At 41.1% G+C, this 12931-nt stretch overlaps 1 long non-coding RNA gene across 1 annotated transcript in view; it reads right to left on the bottom strand.

Moving 5' to 3' along the window:
• Positions 1–531: 531 nt before the first annotated feature.
• LOC141162133 (uncharacterized) overlaps positions 532–12931 on the bottom strand; it is a 51958-nt gene continuing 39558 nt past the window's right edge. The window contains exon 3 of the long non-coding RNA XR_012250741.1: positions 532–654. This is a non-coding gene — a long non-coding RNA (uncharacterized lncRNA). The remainder of the gene's footprint in view (positions 655–12931) is intronic.

Genomic DNA, 12931 nt, shown 5'->3' with positions numbered 1-12931 from the left:
TTAGATATACACTATATAACTTAAACCTAGTTTACAAAAGTAATAAAGCAATCTTATATAAAAATATAGATAGATGATTTAAAGATATTAGATGTATAACAGATAGATAATATATTGATATTAGATAGATAGATATCATATAGATATATAATTTCACAAGCCCCCTACATATAATAAACTTGTACCCTTTAGTTCCATTCATGTGGCACAAAAGGGTCTTTAGCCTTGTTTAATTGTTTAAAAAAATGACATGGGGTCCTCCCTATTTTATGAAACCAGCAAAGGTAAAGCATACTGCTGTGAGCTGATATTATCAGGCTGGGAAGGTCCATGGTTATTGGGCCCTTCCCAGCCTAAAAATAGCAGCCCACAGCTGCCTCAGAAGTGGAGCTTCACATGAGATGCGCCAATTCTGGTGCTTTGCCCGACTTCCCGATTGCCCTGGTGCTTGGGCAATCGGAGTAATATGGCTTGGTTTTGATGTCAGCTGTTTGACAAATATCACCACTGCCATCGAGCCCTGGTGTTACTAATAGAAAGATGTCTATCAGACACACACAAAAATACTTTATTTGAAAAAACACCCCCCCACACACACTTTCCATGCAGGTCTGCCGCAATCCAGGGAATCCGACATAGTCCTCAAATGGATACCTGAAAAACATAAAAAGGGAGAAAATAAAACCAAGACTGTCACTTAAAAATCTCTTAAGTCACTACCCCCCCTCCCTACTTCCTTCTGTCATTTGCAGTAAGGAAACAGGAGCTAGCAATCTAAAGCTGCCCTTATGTAAAATGGCAGTGTACAAAGAGAAGTGCCTACCCTAATTAATTACATGCAAGAGCTTCTTGTAGAACAAAGACCATGAAGATGTATATTGTGCATAGACAGAGCTATACAATGGTAATTGAGACCAGAGAAGTCTTTTTAGAGAGTTGGACAACCATAGAGACGTGTTGACGCATAGACACAGAAGTGGAAGAAATCTTTTGTCCCTAGGAAATAAATTGTCAGTTCAAGGGAAATATTATACATTTACACTGGACACCTTTTTTTCTCTGTAAGAGAAGTGTTACACCTGCAACAGAAATACGTCTCCAAAAGAAAATATGGAATATCGGAATTGATATAAATCCAATATTAATGAGACATACATTTTCAGCAGTGAGACTAGCCAGGGAAAAGGATACATATTTTCTCACAACTGCAGCCCCTGCCAGTGAGCCATTGATCCACAGTGCCAGAGACAACTGACAACAGCTATGCCATGATTTGTTTCTAAGTAAAGATAAAATCCTGATGGAAAATATGGCATCAATCTCCAACTTCTGCTATCATCCGGTGAGGAGTTATCAGAGTTGGGGATTTCATAAAATCATGAAGGGCTGAGACCAGCCTACAACCTGGCCCAAAGACACTATGCCTTGTTCACCAATTTATTAGAAAATAAGGGTCCCACACAGGTCCAATTTAGACCAGCTTTCCCCTAATCTGTCGATAAATTCCTATGGAGACTCGACCTGCTTTTAGCAGCAGCCACTCCCAGCGCGCTCCGCAAGACCCAGCAGATCTGAACAGCGGTTGTGTGAGTAACTATACCGCTCATTAGAGTTGTCAGGTCATGCTGCCCGCTGGGAGACTCGTCGACTCTGATGAGCGATATATTTACTGACGTCACCGCTGTTCAGAGCCGCCGGGACTCACAGAGTGCAGCGGGAGCCAGCAACTCTGATGAATAGCAGTAACTTACTGCTATTCACAGTCGCCAGATTCAGGGAATGCTGGACTACTTAGTTCAGACCTGAGTGGGAACATTTATTCTGATAAATCGGTTAACGAGGAATGGTGTATTGTTTTTTTGCTTTCTTTTTATATTACTAAAGGTATCCATTTGTGGACTACGTCAGATTTTCTGGACTGCGTCAGATTCCCATGATTATGGCGGCCCTCCATGGGTTTGGTAAGTTTGAAAATTTAGAAAATTTCACAAATTTAAAACTTTTAATTCTTACGCCTTTAAACCAGATGGTTATGTCACACAAAATAGTTAATAAATAACATTTCCCACATGTCTACTTTACATGTGCATAATTTTTGAAACATTTTTTTGTCAGGAAGTTAGAAGGGTTAAAAATTGATCAGCAATTTCTAATTTTTCCAATTTACCATTTTTTAGGGACTACATCACATTTGAAGTGACTTTGGGGGGCCTATATGACAGAAAATACTCAAAAGTGACACCATTCTAAAAACTGCACCCCTTAAACCCGCATTGAATTAGTTTATGAACCCTTCAGGTGCTTCACAGGAACTAAAGCAATGTGGAAGGAAAAAATTAACATTTTACTTTATTTCACAAAAATGTTACTTTAGCCCCAAATTTTTTATTTTCACAAGGGTAACAGGAGAAAATAAACCCCAAAATTTGTTGTGTAATTTCTCCTGAGTACGCCGATACCCCATATGTGGGGTTCAACTACTGTTTGGGCACATGGCAGAGTTCGGAAAGGAAGGACCACCGTTTAACTTTTTGAATGCAAAAATGGCTGGAATCGAGAGCGGACGCCATGTCGCATTTGGAGAGCCCCTGATGTGCCTAAACAGAGGAAATCTCCCACAAGTGACTTCATTTGGGAAACTAGACCCCTCAAGGAATGTATGTAAATGTCTAGTGGGCACCTTGAACCCCCAGGTGCTTCACAGAAGTTTATAATGTAGAGCCGTGAAAATAAAAAAAAATCTAATTTTTCCCACAAAAATGTACTTTTACCCTTAATTTTTTTTATTTTCACAAGGGTAACAGGAGAAAGTGGACCCCATAATTTTTTGTGCAATTGCTCCTGAGTACACCGATACCCCATATGTAGGGGGAAAGTATTGTTTGGGAGCACAGCAGGACTTGGAAAGGAAGGAGTGACGTTTTGGAACGCAGACCCCTGATGTGCCTAAACAGTGGAAACCCCCTGCAAGTTATCCCATTTTGGAAACAACAACCCTCAAGGATTTTTTCCAGGGGTATAGTGAGCATTTTGAACCCATAGTTACTACACAGAATTTGATAACATTAGGTCCTCATATTGAAAATTTAAATTTTCATGAAAATTTAGCTTTAGCCCATAAATTGTAATTTTCACAATGGATAATAGTAGAAAACGGACCCCATATTTTGTTATGCAATTTCTCCCGAACACGATTGTGAGGATCTGGCCTTGTTCTAAGACTATTGAACCAATGGAAGTAGAGTGGAGTCCGCCGCTCTAAGGGATGCAGACTTTTTCCAGCACGGAGCACCGGTTCTATCAATCTTACTGTTGTGTTTTATTAGAGATTTTCTTGTTATGTTTTATTAGAGTTCTGCTTGCTTGTAAGTACAGTACAGACCAAAAGTTTGGACCCACCTTCTCATTTAAAGATTTTTCTGTATTTTCATGACTATGAAAACTGTACATTCACACTGAAGGCATCAAAACTATGAATTAACACATGTGGAATTATATACTTAACAAAAAAGTGTGAAACAACTGAAAATATGTCTTATATTCTAGGTTCTTCAAAGTAGCCACCTTTTGCTTTGATGACTGCTTTGCACACTCTTGGCATTCTCTTGATGAGCTTCAAGAGGTAGTCACCGGAAATCGTCTTCCAACAATCTTGAAGGAATTCCCAGAGATGCTTAGCACTTGTTGGCCCTTTTGCCTTCACTCTGCAGTCCAGCTCACCCCAAACCATCTTGATTGGGTTCAGGTCTGGTGACTGTGGAGGCCAGGTCATCTGGCGTAGCACCCCATCACTCTCCTTCTTGGTCAAATAGCCCTTACACAGCCTGGAGGTGTGTTTGGGGTCATTGTCCTGTTGAAAAATAAATGATGGTCCAACTAAACGCAAACCGGATGTAATAGCATGCCGCTGCAAGATGCTGTGGTAGCCATGTTGGTTCAGTATGCCTTCAATTTTGAATAAATCCCCAACAGTGTCACCAGCAAAGCACCCCCACACCATCACACCTCCTCCTCCATGCTTCACGGTGGAAACCAGGCATGTAGAGTCCATCCGTTCACCTTTTCAGCGTCGCACAAATACACGGTGGTTGGAACCAAAGATCTTAAATTTGGACTCATCAGTCCAAAGCACACAATTCCACTGGTCTAATGTCCATTCCTTGTGTTCTTTAGCCCAAACAAATCTCTTCTGCTTGTTGCCTGTCCTTAGCAGTGGTTTCCTAGCAGCTATTTTACCATGAAGGCCTGCTGCACAAAGTCTCCTCTTAACAGTTCTTGTAGAGATGTGTCTGCTGCTAGAACTCTGTGTGGCATTGACCTGGTCTCTAATCTGAGCTGCTGTTAACCTGCGATTTCTGAGGCTGGTGACTCGGATAAACTTATCCTCAGAAGCAGAGTTGACTCTTGGTCTTCCTTTCCTGGGAGGGTCCTCATGTGAGCCAGTTTCTTTGTAGCACTTGATGGTTTTTGCAACTGCACTTGGGGACACTTTCAAAGTTTTCCCAATTTTTCGGACTGACTGACCTTCATTTCTTAAAGTAATGATGGCCACTCGTTTTTCTTTACTTAGCTGATTTTTTCTTTCCATAATACAAATTCTAACAGTCTATTCAGTAGGACTATCAGCTGTGTATTCACCAGACTTCTGCACAACACAACTGATGGTCCCAACCCCATTTATAAGGCAAGAAATCCCACTTATTAAACCTGACAGGGCACACCTGTGAAGTGAAAACCATTTCCGGGGACTACCTCTTGAAGCTCATCAAGAGAATGCCAAGAGTGTGCAAAGCAGTCATCAAAGCAAAAGGTGGCTACTTTAAAGAACCTAGAATATCAGACATATTTTCATTTGTTTCACACTTTTTTGTTAACTATATAATTCCACATGTGTTAATTCATAGTTTTGATGCCTTCAGTGTGAATGTACAATTTTCATAGTCAGGAAAATACAGAAGAATCTTTAAATGAGAAGGTGTGTCCAAACTTTTGGTCTGTACTGTATGTGCACTAATTTCACTTGTAAAGTGTCAGCATTCCAGTAATCTCATTAGTATCTCAGGAGCCTCAAGCCCTTGTTCTAACAGCCACTAGTCACATTGTGGGGATAAGGATTGAAGACCTACCGGAGACGTCACCACAGGGGGGTCTCACATGCAGTCTCAGGTGAAGGGCTCCTGGAATATTCGTCATTGTTTCAGCTAAAAGAAAATGCTTAAGGGGGAGGTTGTGAACACTTCTGACTTTTCAGGGTTGGTACAATGACATCAAAGGGAGAGGATCTAGGCTGATGTACTGGAGCCCATGCATGGATGGATGGCCTATGGAGTTTGGAGATCAGTTGTCAACTGTCTGGATCCACGTGCTACAGTTGTGGGATATGTCGTCTGTATTTGATGAAGTTTCTTAAGGATTATTGCTACTGGATACCTGTGCTTCTGTCGTTTTACCTGTCATCTGGAGGAGCGTGGACTGTGGCTACAGACTATACTGCTGGAGATAAGATCTGTGGGCCAACCAAAAGTTGGGAGGCAGCAAGTATCGCCTGGTACAAAAGCAGGGGAACTACCTCCCCGGGGAGGGGATCTTGTGGACTGGGGGCAATATATTTTGGCCATTTTACCTGGAATTGTTGTAAAACCATGGATGTAGGAATAAAATATTGTTGCATTGTTAACCTGCCTATGGATTATTATAACCCACATCCGCACATACTCACAGCAATGATACTCCATATATGGTCAAAAACTTCTGTTTGGGCACATGGCAGGGCTAGGAAAGGAAAGAGCGCTATTTGTCTGGAATAAATTGTGAATGCCATGTCGCATTTGGAGAGCCCCAGAAATGCAAAAACAGCAGAAACCCCCCACAAGTAACCCCATTTTGGAAACTAGACACCTCAAAGAGTTCATCTAGGGGTGTACTGAGAATTTTTAAACTATGGGTGATTCACAAAACTTTATAAATTCTAGATGTGAGAACAAAAAATTAATTTATTTCCCACTAAAATACTGTTTTAGCACCAATTTATAATTTACACTAGGGGTAATAGGAGAAAATGAACCCCACAATTTGTTATGCAATTTTTACCGAAGAGAGTGTGACCCCATATGTAGTTATACACTACTGTTTGATCACACAGCAGGGTTGTATGGGAAAAAGCGCTACTTGGATTTTAGAACACAGATTTTGTTTTAACAGATTGTGGGCTCCATTAGCTGTGCCCTGAGGTGCCAGAAACCCCCCAGATGACCCCATATTGGAAACTTCACTGTCTAAGGAATTGATCTGGGGGTGTAGTGAGTATTTTGAACCCATAGGTGCCTCCCAGAATTTTATAACATTGAGACGTGAAAATGACATTTTTGTGGTAAAAATGTAATTTTTGTATTTGCTTCAAATTTGTCCGGTACACAAGGGTTAATAGGTGAAACTGGAGCCCATAATTTATTGTGCAATTTCTCCTGAATGTGGTGATGCCCCATATGTCGTCAGAAATTAATGTTAGGCCACACGTCAGGGCTGACAAGGAAGGAGCGCTATTTGGCTTTTGGAACACAGATTTTGGTAGAATAGTTTACGGGCAACATTTGCGGATCCCTGAAGATGCGAGAACAGCAGAAAAAAAAACAAAAGTGACCCCATTGTAGAAATTGCTTGTGCTTCTGGAGCCATGCACCCTGTAAATTAAGTGCTCTTTCCCCACTACACTAATGATAAACATGTGGCCACTTACTGCGGTTTAAGCAAAGTGGGGCTCAGAAGGAGGGGGCATTTGGATTTGGGAGCGCAGAAATCACAGGATTTTATTTGAGGGGGTGATGTTCTACCAGTAACGTGGGGATCCCCTATAGTTCCAGTGACAGATGACGGACCTGAGTGGGGGCTGGTTTTGTGCGGGATAAATTAGGCTTTTTATTGGTAACATTTTAGGTTACATAACATTTTTCGATTGCTTCCATAATAAGGCTGGAGCACAATCTTGTGTTCTACGCTGAGCACTTATGTTGGGGTTTCCGTGTAAATCCCACAAAAATACGATTCAGACGAAACATCCAACCGAACCACCCACCATAATGAGGCAGATGGAGACTCTTTGGAGTACGTTTGGCGTCAGCTCTGGTGGTATTGAACTTTTTATATGTGAACACATCTGTGGTCGCCCACACTTTTGCACTGAAAAGACACCTAAAATGATGGGACACCGCCTCATAAGTGAGTGGTTCCATCCAAGGTTTTGTCTGAATTGCGGTTTTGGGGAATTTACACAAAAACCCCGACATAAGCGCTCAGCGCAGGATAAACATGAGCCGAGCCTTATTCCGATTTTTGGGAGGTAGAATGAACAAATAGACACCAGTACAAGAGTAGTCCTTATTTATAATTTTGTGTGGTTCACTATGTGGTATAAGTGATAAGGCGGATTTATTCTTCGGGTTGGTGCGATTACAGCGATACCAGATTTATATGGTTTTTTTTTACGTTTTGCTGCTGTCACACAGTAAAAATGCTTTTTTATAAAAATTATTATTTTTTCGCCGCTTTATTGGGAGATCTGTAACTTTATTTTTTGGTGAATAGCGCTGTATGAGGGATTATTCTTTGCGGGACAAGTTGCAGATTTTTTTGGTACCATTTTGGGGCACATCATTTTTGATCGCTTTTTATTCAGATTTTTCAGACACACAATGAGCAAAAACCAGCAATTCAGTTATTGTTTTTATTTTTTGCGTCATTCACCGTGCAGTAAAAGTGATAAGATCGATTTGCTCGTCGGGTCGGAATGATTACAGCGGTACCTTATTTATATTGTTTATTTTATTTGCTATTTTTACACACAAAAAAACAATATTTTACAAAAATAAATTTGTTTTTGCATTGTCATATTCTGAGAGCTGTAACTTTTTTATTTTTTTGTCGAAGGAGCCATATTAGGGCGTTTTTTTTTGTACAATTTTACATACAACTTTTTGATTGCTTTTTATTCACTTTTTTGTGAGACAGTATTCCACCCACATACAGTCAGGACGACACCGGGGAGATCACGCAATATCTCGCCATTGCAGTCACCCTGTCCTTATTTCGTCCGGAGTCGCGAGCACGCAATCCAGACTACTCTCTACGTAGGTATCGGTAAGCGACCAGTGAGCATATGGCTCAACACCCTGGGTTCCACAGCCTGGAATCCGTGTTTAATGCCCTCCGTACGGTCACTGTCAGCTTCACGATAGCCCAATTATTAATACTCTCTGCCACCACCGGCCGAGTTTGAAATATAATACAGGCCTGGCCGGACGCCTGCGTTTTGGTAGCGTATATGGCTTCGGGGTAGGGAACGATTACAGAACAAAAGAAACAGAACTATTAAATTTTATATTTAATCCAAAAGGGAGGCAGTGTTTAGGAAAAATATATACAAGGATGTTACAAAGGGGACATTAAAATACATAGGCAATTACATAAAATAAAACAGGATAAAAAAGTGAAACTTACACTATAAAGATCGCTGCAACGACTCAATATAGGTGGAGGAGGGGCGCTCCGGTTGGAATATGCTGTTATTGAACAGGACCCGTTGCTTATAATTCTTATTCCCCCCTTGCAATGAGTGCTCCTGTGATTCTTTTAAACCTAAGGGAGATCTGGCCACACGCCCCTTGTGGTGACATCATGTGGGCCGGTCTCCAGCCTGTACATTTTTGTTAGAAACGCTAACTTCTGCGATAACTCATCGCCCGTTGATCACAGAAGCTTGCAAACTATACCATTTTTTTACTTATGATTTTATCTTTATTTTGATATCACACTTCGCATAGCTGCAGTCTGCCATTCAGGTGTTTTTGCGCTGCAGCTCCCGGATTTTGGTTACAGCCCTGGAAAAGTACCTACACATTCCTGGGCTGATTTGGTCACTACCCATTTGGGTCTCGTTATTGCCGGACGTATGGAGCTCATAATATCTCATAATTCATATTGGAGTCATCATGTCTGCAAATTCCCCTTTGAAGTCGGGAAGCAGCTTCAACAATTACACGCAAATTAGTGCAAGCCTGCATTTTAATTACCTCCTGCGTCTTTCAGGGACAAGATGCTTACTTCCTAATGAAGTTATAACACTCCTTGGCTGGTTGTATTTGCATAAACTATTTACCAGGCGTGAGTTAATTGGGGCTTTTGTGCTGAGCAGAAGGGGAATAAGGGAGGGGGGTGAACATCTACGTCAGGCAGATATGGAAGAACATTTTGCTGATATTAATATTTCCCTGACAACTCCCTTGTAACAACTTAAATACCGCTGTCGGTATTTAAGGGGCTAATCGGCCCCGATCAGTTGCAGAACCGGCCGGGGCCAATACTGCAGGGTGTCAGCTGTCAAATAAATCTGACACACACGGCAATTGTTGCCGCCGGGCGGCGCTACTCCCTTATTCCCGATTGCTGTTTTAAAACTGAGGGAATAAGTACCCTTAACGACCACTGTTAAAAGGCAGTCGTTAAAGGGTTAAACAGATAAATAGTTTTTGCATCGTTGTATTCTGAGAGCTATAGGTTTTTTTATTTTTCCACTGTTGGAGCTGTATAGCGGCTTGGTTTTTTGCGGAAGAAGATGACGTTTTCAGCGGTAACATTTTTATTTTCTTCCGAGTTTTTGATCGCATTTTATTCCACTTTTTGTTTAGCGGTATGATGAAAAAGCATAGTTTTTGCATCATTTTTTAAGGTGTTCACTGAAGGGGGTTAACTAGTGTGACCGTTTCATAGGTCGGATCATTCTGACCGCGGCGATACCAAATATGCCTACTTTTTTTTTTTTTTTTATAAAAATACTTATTTATGGGTCCAATATGTTTTAGTTATTATTTTAGTTTGTGATTTATACATACAGTACAGACCAAAAGTTTGGACACACCTTCTCATTTAAAGATTTTTCTGTATTTTCATGACTATGAAAATTGTACATTCACACTGAAGGCATCAAAACTATGAATTAACACATGTGGAATTATATACTTAACAAAAAAGTGTGAAACAACTGAAAATATGTCTTATATTCTAGGTTCTTCAAAGTAGCCGCCTTTTGCTTTGATGACTGCTTTGCACACTCTTGGCATTCTCTTGATGAGCTTCAAGAGGTAGTCACCGGAAATGGTTTTCACTTCACAGGTGTGCCCTGTCAGGTTTAATAAGTGGCATTTCTTGCCTTATAAATGGGGTTGGGACCATCAGTTGTGTTGTGCAGAAGTCAGGTGAATACACAGCTGATAGTCCTACTGAATAGACTGTTAGCTGCTTTTTTCTTGTCACAATACAAATTCTAAGTAAAGAAAAACGAGTGGCCATCATTACTTTAAGAAATGAAGGTCAGTCAGTCCGAAAAATTGGGAAAACTTTGAAAGTATCCCCAAGTGCAGTTGCAAAAACCATCAAGTGCTAGAAAGAAACTGGCTCACATGAGGACCGCCCCAGGAAAGGAAGTCCAAGAGTCACCTCTGCTTCTGAGGATAAGTTTATCTGAGTCACCAGCCTCAGAAATCGCAGGTTAACAGCAGCTCAGATTAGAGACCAGGTCAATGCCACACAGAGTTCTAGCAGCAGACACATCTCTACAACAACTGTTAAGAGGAGACTTTGTGCAGCAGGCCTTCATGGTAAAATAACTGCTAGGAAACTGCTGCTAAGGACAGGCAACAAGCAGAAGAGACTTGTTTGGGCTAAAGAACACAAGGAATGGACATTAGACCAGTGGAAATCTGTACTTTGGTCTGATGAGTCCAAATTTGAGATCTTTGGTTCCAACCACCGTGTCTTTGTGCAACGCAGAAAAGGTGAACGGATGGACTCTACATGCCTGGTTCCCACCGTGAAGCATGGAGGAGGAGGTGTGATGGTGTGGGGGTGCTTTGCTGGTGACACTGTTGGGGATTTATTCAAAATTGAAGGCATACTGAACCAGCTTGCTACCACAGCATCTTGCAGCAGCATGCTATTCCATCCGGTTTGCATTTAGTTGGACCATCATCTATTTTTCAACAGGACAATGACCCCAAACACACCTCCAGGCTGTGTAAGGGCTATTTGACCAAGAAGGAGAATGATGGGGTGCTACGCCAGATGACCTGGCCTCCACAGTCACCAGACCTGAACCCAATCGAGATGGTTTGGGGTGAGCTGGACCGCAGTGTGAAGGCAAAAGGGCCAACAAGTGCTAAGCATCTCTGGGAACTCATTCAAGATTGTTGGAAGACCATTTCTGGTGACTACCTCTTGAAGCTCATCAAGAGAATGCCAAGAGTGTGCAAAGCAGTCATCAAAGCAAAAGGTGGCTACTTTGAAGAACCTAGAATATAAGACATATTTTCAGTTGTTTCACACTTTTTTGTTAAGTATATAATTCCACATGTGTTAATTCATAGTTTTGATGCCTTCAGTGTGAATGTACAATTTTCATAGTCATGAAAATAGAGAAAAATCTTTAAATGAGAAGGTGTGTCCAAACTTTTGGTCTGTACTGTATATATATATATATATATATATATATATATATATATAGTTTGCAATTTTCTTTATTTTTACTTTTTGCAGTCTGATTGCTGTTATAAAGCATTGCAATGCTTTATAACTATTAGTGGTGCACTGACACATAAGCTTGTTAGAACATGCTCTGAGCATGGTCTAACAAGCTTGCTAGCTTGGTGATTCGGATGTCGTCATGATGATATCAGGTCACTATGTCAACGATCGGGTCCTTGTGATGAAGTCTTGGGGGTGCCAATCAGAGGGGAGAGGGAGCCCCCTCCATCTCCCTGGCTTCTGAATTCTGTGGTTAAACTGCCGGGAGCAGCACTCCTGGCAGTGAGAGCTGGGTGTCCACTGTGAGATTCGCTAAACACCTGGCGGCGATCGTGCGCACACAGCTTCTGTGCGCACAAAATCGCTATGACGTATCCATATGGCAAAGGTCAGGAAGTCCTTCCCAATCAGGATAAATGGATACATTTAAGTTCGGGAAAAGGTTAAAAAGACCTGTATCTCTAGAATCGTAAGGAGTAATTAAAAAAAAAATACACCACCAAAATGTCATATTCTATCGAGCAGCTGGAATAAAATAAATTCATATTTAGATGAGATACTTATGGGTTCAATATATCTGCTGGAGACAGTATTTTATTTTGTAGAAGTTATTTTTTTTATATGCAGCATTTTATACCACATTATGCTTCGCTCACTAGTTTCCTGCAATCTTTTCTCAAAAGTTTTCGCTTTTGTTAAAAGTCCTAGTTTTCTTTTCACTATCCCTTTTGCTTACACGTTAATGGAACTTGTCCTTGCATGGGTAAGTTAATTGCTTAAGTCTAGACAACTTTTTCAAGGTCCTAAGAGAACTGCATTTTCCTTCAATCTTGCCAGAGCTAAGAATTCCACTTGTCCTGTTCTGTACACCAGCTTCAAATCTCTGTCCTACTCTGCAACCTCCTAGGCTGGTGCCTTAATTTGTGCACTAATGCTCCCACTGTGTGAAGAAGCCTAAGAAAATTGGTGAATGTGAAAATAATACTTCAAAGTATCTGTAATCCCCAAACTGCATAAAAGGCTGATCAGAGGGGTGGAGGAGGCATTCAGGGCAGACAAGCTATGGCAAAAAGGGGAAATGAGGAAAAGGGCCTTGAAAAACTATTCATACCCTGTGAATTTTTCCATGTTTTCACATTACACCTACAAACTTAAATGTATTTTATTGTTTTTTTAAGTGATATACTCCTTAGGATAACAGCCCAGAGGGTCACATAGATCAAGCCGCTGCCACCAATATGTCACGGCTCACATTGATCCCACCACTGTTACCACTTTGGAACAGATGACATTGGGGAGATCACACAGATCCACTGCTGCCACCAATATGTCAAGGAAACGCAACTCCAGTGCCATCAAT

The sequence above is a fragment of the Phyllobates terribilis genome, unplaced genomic scaffold (genome assembly GCF_046119375.1).
Source record: "Phyllobates terribilis strain yellow unplaced genomic scaffold, ASM4611937v1 Scaffold_9__5_contigs__length_417890890, whole genome shotgun sequence".
Taxonomy (NCBI): domain Eukaryota; kingdom Metazoa; phylum Chordata; class Amphibia; order Anura; family Dendrobatidae; genus Phyllobates; species Phyllobates terribilis.
The sequence above is the reverse complement of the archived record's forward strand: the minus strand, read 5'-3'. Positions and strand labels throughout refer to the sequence as shown.